Source organism: Archocentrus centrarchus, chromosome 14, assembly GCF_007364275.1.
Source record: "Archocentrus centrarchus isolate MPI-CPG fArcCen1 chromosome 14, fArcCen1, whole genome shotgun sequence".
Taxonomy (NCBI): Eukaryota; Metazoa; Chordata; class Actinopteri; order Cichliformes; family Cichlidae; genus Archocentrus; species Archocentrus centrarchus.
In genome coordinates this window covers 31,485,799-31,495,699 of record NC_044359.1, presented here as the reverse complement: position 1 = coordinate 31,495,699, position 9,901 = coordinate 31,485,799, and the positions used below count along the sequence as shown (strand labels likewise).

Sequence of the window (9,901 nt, the reverse complement as noted above, 5' to 3'; positions counted from 1 at the left end):
TGACACTGAGCCAGACAACAAGAGTATACAACGTGCTCTGACCTACAACTGCTTTGGAACCAAAAATAAGAGTGAGGGGTGAAAAAGCACCCTTCTCCAACAAAAGTGTGCCAGGCTCCAACAAAGTGGCGTGCAGAGCAAGACTCTATGCCACCCACGAAGGATCAGCGATGGAACGCAGACACCTGCTAAAACAAATTCAGATGATTACCGCAAGGTTCAACCACGTGTATTGTCTAAACCTTTTCAAATATAATTTGTGGCTGCAGTATGCAAATTTCACAATTATTTCATTAATAAATTACTCATGTACATTTTATATGGGAGTTAGACCACTACTAATGGCGACACTGGTTCCTGACACCTCAGAAATCTGTGCATCAGATATTCCTAGTAATAATAACTAATAATATAATTATAGCTATAAGATCCTTTGCGAGATCTACTACACAAATTCTGACACATCATCTAAGATTCAGAAATGTTGTGGTCATTCCATCAAGTGTTTTTACTGGGCCTCCAACATGCTTCCATCACAGGATGAACTTATTCCTTCAGAGCTAAATGTAACTGATTATTTCATCTCCTCCTTTGGCACCACAGATGTGGGCACAATAAGCGCTAATTGTAAATACCTTTGGGATGTTTGCAGCTGTTATCAAAGCATCGTTGATGATGCGCTGTTATATCTGATGAATTAACTTACTACAATAAAATCACAAAGACTGTATGACCTGCACTGTACGATCTGTCACTCTGTTGCAAAATCCAGATCAAAAAGTAGCTCGTGACAGGAGTCGCTGGAGCTTTGGCTCTCTTAACACTGTGTGGATGCTGCGTCATCCCTGATTGTTAGGACCACTGACAAATGTGACTCACACCAAATGGCTTCTTTACCTGCCACTCATACCTCCAGGTATCCAACTGGACGCCTTCGTGCCACGAGTATGATGATGTAGAGTCTGCAGACCATGAATACAATGATGATACATTTCTAATTCTCTTTACGCTTGTGATCATTGAGATGCCTATTTTTACTAAGTAGCTGAGGCTATTTCACCTTCCAATTTATGTTTTTACTTAAACCCCAGGTGTGTGAGCACTGATGTGTTATGGAGCTTTTTTGTTAATATTGCTATTATCCCTACTACATCACTGCTACATCCAAATTTTACAAAGGTGATTGAAAATAATCAAAAGGGTTGAAATGCAATGGAGAATTTGTGTTTCAACTCTAATAACTTCTTGGTTAAGTAATTGCAGTTTTCTTGTACAAAGAATGAGTGTGTGAAGATGAGAAAATGTAAACTGTGTCCAAGGTCATGGTGCAGGGCTTTATCACGCTGGTGGGAACAAAAATCCCCACAGCTGGAATAGAATTGTATCCACACATGAGAATAAATGAGGTGTTATATTTCCCTTTCAGTTTCAGTGCTGGTGCAAAGACTGTTTGTGCTGTGTTGATCTCTTTGCAAAGGTTTCTTTCAATTAATCTCAGAAAATCAGTTTGGTTTCAGAGCTCAATTTATTTTTTTTTTCCACCACAGAAACAATGTAAATATCTGATTCCCCATGCTGAGCTCCCCTGTAATGTTAATCATATCAAAGTGAAGCTTAATTCATTTTAATTTTACTTTGTCATTAAAAAATCAGGTATTATTAATAACTTCACACTTCACACTAATCACATTATAGTAAAAAAAAACAAAACAGCAATTTACAGAAACTAAATGAATGAATGCTCCATCATTAAATTTTTGAGGCATAACAGCTGATACACATTTAAATTCTTCATTTGCCAGATTTCCGCTTTAATATGTTGTTCATTTTCTTCTTTATCACCTTCCTCGGGTCTGGAACCAACCAAACCAGCAGGACTATCCCCAAACGTAACATGGCTCGAGCCAAATGGAAGAATTCAAAAATAAAGTAGTTGTAAATAAGAACCTTGGCGAGCCACTGAGCAATAGGGACCAGCCTTTCTGGGCTCACTTTGTTGATGGGAAGACCAGCTGTGAATAACAAACACAAGTAATGATATTTAATATAATACGGCATTTTCAGCTTATTCCCCCTTAACTTGTGGTGATTTACAGCTTTACTATGAAGCACATCAAACTTTGTTTAATTAAATGATATTCTAAATTATACAGATCATATCCGATATTAGAATAATCACCTTAATGTGATTCTGGTAGGTCTGTATGTGATTACCATGTGGACTGAAGTGCCAACACCAAGATCTTTCTTTAGTTTTATGTTGAAGATAACAGAACATCTTATCACTGACCATTTTTGATATTTATGATTTGTTTTGAGAGCCTCATCCTCACATTGAGGCTGCCTTCCCTGCTGACTTTGACCTACACCAGTCTGCATATCAAGCAAACAGATCCGACAGAGGATGAAGTCATTACAGCTCTCCATCAGCTCTTACAAAACTAGCCAAGGAAAACAAGTATATCAGAATGCTGTTTGTGCATTTCAGCTCAGCTTTTAATGCAGTTAATCCTGCCACACTAGTGCAAAACGGGATTTCTTGATCAACAGGCCCCAGAGTGTCAGGGTGGGAGAAAACACATCATCCAGTCTCACCCTGAACATTAAAACACCACAGGTGTGCGTTTTCAGCCACCACCATTTCTTCTTCTTCTTCAATGACTGCTCCCCCATTCATGCTACCAACACCATCATCAAATTTGCTGATGATATCATCAATGTAGGACTAATATCGTACAATGATAAAACAGCTTACAGGAAGGAGGTCAAGCATCTAACCTTGACTTAAACACTACAAAAACCAAGGAATTAATCACTTGTGGACTTAAGGAAATCAAAGAGGACCTCTATATACACAGGGAAGAAGTAGCGAGGGTAGAGAACTTTAAAAACTATTTTCTATTTATGTTCTTGATGACAATAAAGATCTATTCTGTTTTATCTGGGAAGGACAAACTCCCTTTTACAGGAAGAAACCTTCAGCAGAACCAGGCTCAGGAAGGGGCAGTGATCCGTCACGACTGGGTCGGGGTGAGGGGAAAGAAAAGAGAGAAACGAGAGATGGGACAAAAGACACACCAAAGTTTGACAGTTGTGTGAACAGAGCCAAACTGATTATGTCTGAGTGATATGCAAGCCAGAGATACTGTGCAGTCCGTTATATCAAGATAAACAAATACAAATATAAAACCGTTTCTGTTGTTTTATGTAAGTAGATCAGATGTTTGATTGGAACTTTGTTTATCTTTATAAATGGAATGAAACAGATATGTGAACTGAACTGTTTCCTGTGTCTTGTCAAGTCTCGGTTTGATGTGTTATTGCTTCTTGTATATTTTCCTGTTTAGTTTCCTGTTTAGTTTCTTGTGCTGTATTTTGAGTCTTCCATTTGTGTTCCTTCCTCTTGTGTCTATTCTTTATACTCTGGTTGCTGCTATATATAAATCTGCCCATATTAAACATGGACAAATGACTGCACAACCTGGTGAGTGTCAAAGAGTAGGTCGATAGCAAAGCCACAGTGTGAGCATGTCTAATATTAAAAAAAAACAAAAAAACTTTATTTATAATTTTTTTCCTTGCTGTAGTTTTCCAGTTATTGCTTTGTTAGAAAAAGCAGTCAGTCTCAGAAAGCTTAACTCCTTTGGAGTAAGTGTGAAATCTCAGGATGTTTTACTGCTTATTTATCGAAAGTATAATCACCTTCTCTATCACATGCTGGTTCCACTCTACCAGTCTCCAGTGTAGGAAAAGCTTGCACAGGATTATTACCACTTGTGGGAAAATAATTGGCCTGCCGCTCAGGAACTTGTCTCTGGTGTATGATCAGCTGGTATATAGATAGGATCATCTAGGACCCGTCTCATGCTCTTCACTCAGCATTTGAATGGCTTCACTCAGGCCAATGGCTTCGATGCCCGGCATGTAAAACTCAGACAAGGAGAATGACTTTTATTCCCAAAGCTGTTCAGCTCTTGAACATGTAGTTCAGAGGTTTTGTTTTTTTTACCTTTCTCATGTTGTGGCTTTTTATCATGTTGTGGTTCAATCGGTTACAGCTCAAATACATTGTCCACTGAAACACCATCTGCATTTGTCCATATGAAGCACTGCATTTACTTTATTTATTTATTATACTAATTAATCTGATGTGATATATACATATGTATGTATGTATGTATATGCTGCTGTTGCACTGTGTGCTTTTAAATTGCCCCTCGGGGACAAATAAAGGTTTATGAAATTAAATTAAATGAAAGTCTTACCTTGAACTCCAGTAGCCTGCAGGAATTGAGAGATGAGCTGTAGTATTGCATTTAGATTATCAGCCACCCATCCTGCAACCCCACCCAGAACCTGAGCATTAAACTGGAGGGTGGGGAAACATGGGGCAATAGTAGTAATAAAGAAAGAGGTGGACAGATAGGAGACACAGTTAATAACGACTTACATTCACCTTAGGAGTGATCCTTAATGCTGACCACTTTTACTCAGTATATCAAACAATATTATAGACGTCATTGCTTTTCTCATGTGAAATAAATAGAGGTTATTTTATAACACAGGCATTCAGGAAAATGCACAGTGATTTAATCTATTTATGCACATCATGCATTAGCATAGGAGTCACAGTTAGACTCTTTTTGTTTGTATTTTTAAAGAAAATTAAAAACTGTTATAAAGTAGCCTCCACATTTCTGTTTGCTTGACAATACACAGACATTAATTTCACATCTGCACACTATTACAGTGTTTCATTTTTTACAGATACATTTAAAATACTAGTACATTTAAAATACTAGTATTTTAAATGTATTTTGACAATTAATTTTTGACATATATATTTGACATTTATTTTGACATATATATTTGCATATGTGCTGATGAATCCAAAAAAAAAAAAAAAAAAATATATATATATATATATATATATATATATATATATATATATATATATATATATATATATATATATAGGGGAAAGTGGGGTGATTTGTGCCAGTGGGGAAGTTGTGCCACCCCCTGTTTCAAGGGAACCATAAAAGAAATTTGTCATGTGACCACACATTTTTGAAGGGTCAGTCATTTTACTCATCCTGTAAAGATGAGAGCCTCATTGCATGAGAAGTAAGCACATTTAACTTCAAAAAAATGTTTTTTGCCCTACAAAGTAAAATTTCTATGATCAAGGTTTTTTGATTGTTGTGTCTGAACAGTTATAGACAAGTTTGAAAACATTCTACAAATGTTTTACTGCTTTGGTATGCTACGCTATAAGTCTATACAGCTAGCATTATGTTAGATAAAAAATGCTGGATGATGCATTTTTTCCAAAAAATTCGGGTTGGGGTGATTTGTGCCAGAGGGCCTGGGTTAAGTTGTGCCAGTTACCCCACTGCATTCTCTCCAAATGCACAACTTACCCCACACTGGGGGCAAGTTGTGCCACAAGACCACTTTTTTTCAGAAAGCTGTATTTCTTAAATACCATATTTCAGATCCAAAGTGATTGTTCCCAGGGATGCACCACATTCTGAAATATATGTGTATTTTTTAGTTGGAAGCATTACTATCATGGTCTTGCTTTAAAGTCACTTTAAGTAAAAACTGGCACAACTCACCCCACTCTCCCCTATATTTGTTCTTTTTTCATTCCGTAAAGGGGGTTACCTTCTCCACTGACAGGATCGTATCTTCCCCGAAAAGCCGGGCCAGGATGGACCTTCCCACCCGTACCACATCAAGCGTTGTTCCCCGAATCACCCGCACCACCTCGGGTAGACCCTCCAACTCTGAGGCCATCAAAACTGCGAGCACGAAAGAAACAACCGCAAAACGCTGGCTAAAACGCCTGCGTAGTAAACCGCAGAACATTGTGATAGCGTGAAAAACTCTAATGGCTTTAATGGTGAAGAACTCTAAATGAATTACACCTCTTAACAATACGGAGGGGATGCGCGATACTGACGTTTAAACCGCGTGCCGAGCTTAAGAAGTACAGGTGTTTGGAAAGACTCCTCCGAAGTATGGTTCAAAAGATCTATGTCACTGCAGTTTCCAGCCTCCACCTCAGAAAGCTCTTTGTATAATAATAATAATAAATATAGAAAATATTATTATTAAATATTATATATATATATATATATATATATATAAAATTAGTTTTGATTATTTTGTTTAATTATCTATTTTAATTTTCCACAAGCATAATCATCTACATTCATCCACACTTTATTCCATCATAGACTAAAATTGCTCCTGATCTACTTAACAACAAACAATAAAAGAAAAACAGAAAATGCTGCCCTCTTCTGGACTGAGTGTGAAACCTTCCAAAACAGCATCCTTTATTTTTCTCAGTAGACTCTTGACGCAGTGTTGGTATACATGGACCTCCACGTATCATTAAGAATGAGCTGCATTTATGGAACTGAATCCATAATCTTCCCTATTTATTTTGTTGCTGTCAAGTGCTGGTAATAAAATACATCCTTTATCAATTTAGGTAATCAACACAACATGCAGGGCAGCACGTGATATATACGGTGGTTAGCACAGTTGCCTCACTGCTAGAAGGTTTGGGTTCAAATCCACTTTAGCCTGGGCCTTTCTGTGTGGAGTTTGCATGTTCTCCCTGTGTCTGCGTGGGTTTCCTCCCACAATCCAAAGACAGTCATTCAGACTATAAAGGAACACATATGGAATCACATAGTAAACTAAAAAGTGTTAAGCAAACCAAAATAAGTTTTAGACTCTTAGTTTTAGCATGGATCTTTTGCGTTGATTACAGCTTTGCACACTCTTGGCATTCTTTTTTCAATCAGCTTCATGAGGTAATCACCTGAAATGGTTTTCCAGTTCCCAGAGGTGCTGAGCACTTGCTGGCTGCTTTGCTTTCACTCTGTGGTCCAACTTGTCCCAAACTCATCTGAGTTGGGTTTAGATCAGGTGATTGTGGAGGCCAGGTCATCTCACGCAACACTCCATCACCCTCTTTCTTGGTCAGATAGCCCTTACATAAAGCAAAATAAATAATGGAAAAAATACAGGAAAAATAAACGACCCCACCACCAAACCATTGCCCCCGTCACCCTCAACGCTGCAATCATTGGGGTGGGTAGCAGTTCATACCTTCAGCTCACCTAGGGCATTAAAATGGTGAGAGCCAGCTCTGTTATTAAGCATCATTATGTGTTTGAAGTCTTTAACCAACCTGAGGAAATGTAGGAGTTATCCTTTATAAAAGAACAACAGCTGTTTTCTTCAATAACTGATGAACTACTTTGCGTCTTGTATTAGAAATATTGAATACACTCAACCCATTAATCAACTTTTTGGACCAACAATGCTTCATATTGTATTAGTTTATCACAGGAACGCTTGTAAAACTTTAATCTGCAAAGTAACCTGTAACTACAGCTGATAAATAAATGTACAATATTTTCCTCTGAAATATAGTTCAGTTTAATCAGTTATCAAATCATAGATGTCAGTATTATAATGTTGTAAATGGCTGAGCTGAAGCTGTACTAACAAGAAAGGAAATTTCTTGAATGAAATCAAATTATAAGTACTCATGTACCTTGTTAGTATTATTAAATATTATGTGTCTGAAAATTAATACACATTATATATAATAAAGGAGGGCTGACAGGTGTGACCATATACGTATACACAACTGAAACAACTGGGCTGAATATACATACAGTGGTGTGAAAAAGTGTTTGCCCCCTGCCTCATTTCCTGTTTTTTTGCATGTTTGTCACACTTAAGTGTTTCGGAACATCAAACCAATTTAAACAATAGTCAAGGACAACACAAGTAAACACAAAATGCAAGTTGTAAATGAAGGTTTTTATTAGTAAAGGTGAAAGAAAATCCAAACCATCATGGCCCTGTGTGAAAAAGTGATTGCCCCCTTGTTAAAACATACTATAACTGTGGTTTTTCACACCTGAGTTCAATTTCCCTAGCCACACCTAGGCCTGATTATTGCCACACCTGTTCCCAATCAAGACATCACTTAAATAGGAGCTGCCTGACACAGTAAGGACAGGTAAGACATGCAGAGGTAGTGACAGGTGTGATTAGAGTTTTATTGATAGAGGTACTTAAAAGTGTTGGATGCTTCAGGCCGGATGAAAGAAAAAAGTCTGCTGTCACCTTCTTTGTATTTTACTCCTGTATAACTGTGGTGTGAAGCTTTGCTGATCATTAAATGTAATCACCGCCAGTGAGTCACAGGCTGTTTGTTTCTGTGGTGTTCATCATGTGGTCTTTGAAATGCTGTACTTAGTGTCAGTATTATGGATTTTGAACCTTCTCCTTCCCTCCACAGAACCTGCTGAATCAGTGGCCTGCAAACGGCGTCCTCACAGCAGCCGCTGTTCCTCCTGCTGCTCCTTCAGACCCAGTAAGCTCCTGTTCTCACACTGTGCTCTTCCACATATTACTGACCTCTGTGAGCCTCGGCACAGACGTTCAGGCATATTATCATTATTCACCTGCATATTGTTTTCATCTCACAGCTGTCGCATGTTCAGTTTCAGCGTTTATGTCTAAAAGAGGGTAAATTCTGCCACCTGGTGGATAAATGACACTATTGCAGCTTGTGTGATCACCTGTTCTGTGTTTTTTGTGTTTCCAGTGTAACAACGTGCTCAGGATTCCTGAAAGCATGGTTCAGCACCTGCGTCCTGTTGGAGTACTGTAAGTAAAAAAACACGAGTGAACACAGCTGCTGAACATCTGTATCTTCATATACTCTTTCTGTTATCCCACATCTGTCTCTTTGTATCTGTGTAGGAACGGTGTGTTGTGTGATTTTGCCTTTTCTGCTCCTCCACTCAACACACCCACTCAGCCTCCTTTAATGGAGCTTTGATTCAGCTTTACAGCTTTACTCACATTTGTAAAATACTTTCCTCACAGTTGTACACAGTGGTAACATGTGCTCTTACTCTGTGTTTTACTCCTGTAGAAAGAGGAAGCATCATCAGCAGGATGAGGACCGGCCGTACATCAGGAAGCCGCCAAATGCCTTCATGCTCTTTCTGAAGGAGCAGAGGTCAAAGGTGAAGTCTGAATTCAATATAAATGGGAGTGCAGCTGTGAATGTGGTCGTGGGATACAGGGTAAATGTGTAACTCTGCATCGATTTATGCATCTGTTAATGTTTTATATTCATGTTTGTGCATGTGTACCAGCTGTCCTGTAGTTATGTGTAGGAGCAGTGTGGATGCTGACAGTGTGTTCTTCTGTCCACAGTGGTTAGTACAGAAGTTCAAAACACTGTGAATTTGACCACCATGACAAAACGACTGATGTACAGAACCTCCTCATATCCTGAAGAACTGACCTCGCTGTGACTCTCAAATGTCAATTTATTCAATATTTCCATTAAATGTTGCTCACTGCAGGTTTAAGAATCAACATCTTCTCTTGAAGGTATTTTTAAATTTTTTAAGTCTCTGAAGACTCACTGCATTTTTGTTTGTGTTGCAGCGTCTGCATCTAAACCCGTAGAGGAAGTTCAAGAGGCCAAGTGTCAGTGTCCCTGTGTGAATCAGGTCCTCCCTACTTCTCATGCAGGCTCCTCTGCATCCACATCATTGGCTTCCTACGCTGGACCAGTTCAAGCCCAGACAGAGGCAACCTTCTTTGGAAACACTGGAGAAGATCTGCTATCACTGCTGGAGCACCTCGATCCCCTCCTTCCTGCTGCAGCCTCAGGAGCTCGTCTGTTTTTACTCAGACCCCTGCACTGGTCCTCAAGGGTATCAGATCAGCCCTGAGTCCCCTCCATCCACATCAGTGGCCTCTGCAGTTGCACCCATTGAACCCTTGGCCATAGATGTGCTATCACTGCTGAAGCAGACTGATCCCTCCTATGTTCATGCAG

The 9,901-nt window shown here is 38.9% G+C and overlaps 1 long non-coding RNA gene across 1 annotated transcript; it reads left to right on the top strand.

Annotated features, from left to right (window-relative positions):
- The first annotated feature begins 8,333 nt into the window (after positions 1 to 8,333).
- On the top strand, positions 8,334 to 9,901 carry LOC115792289 (uncharacterized). The gene is made up of 4 exons (XR_004021013.1): positions 8,334 to 8,413; positions 8,648 to 8,709; positions 8,981 to 9,074; positions 9,505 to 9,901. It is a non-coding gene; the product is annotated as an uncharacterized LOC115792289 (long non-coding RNA).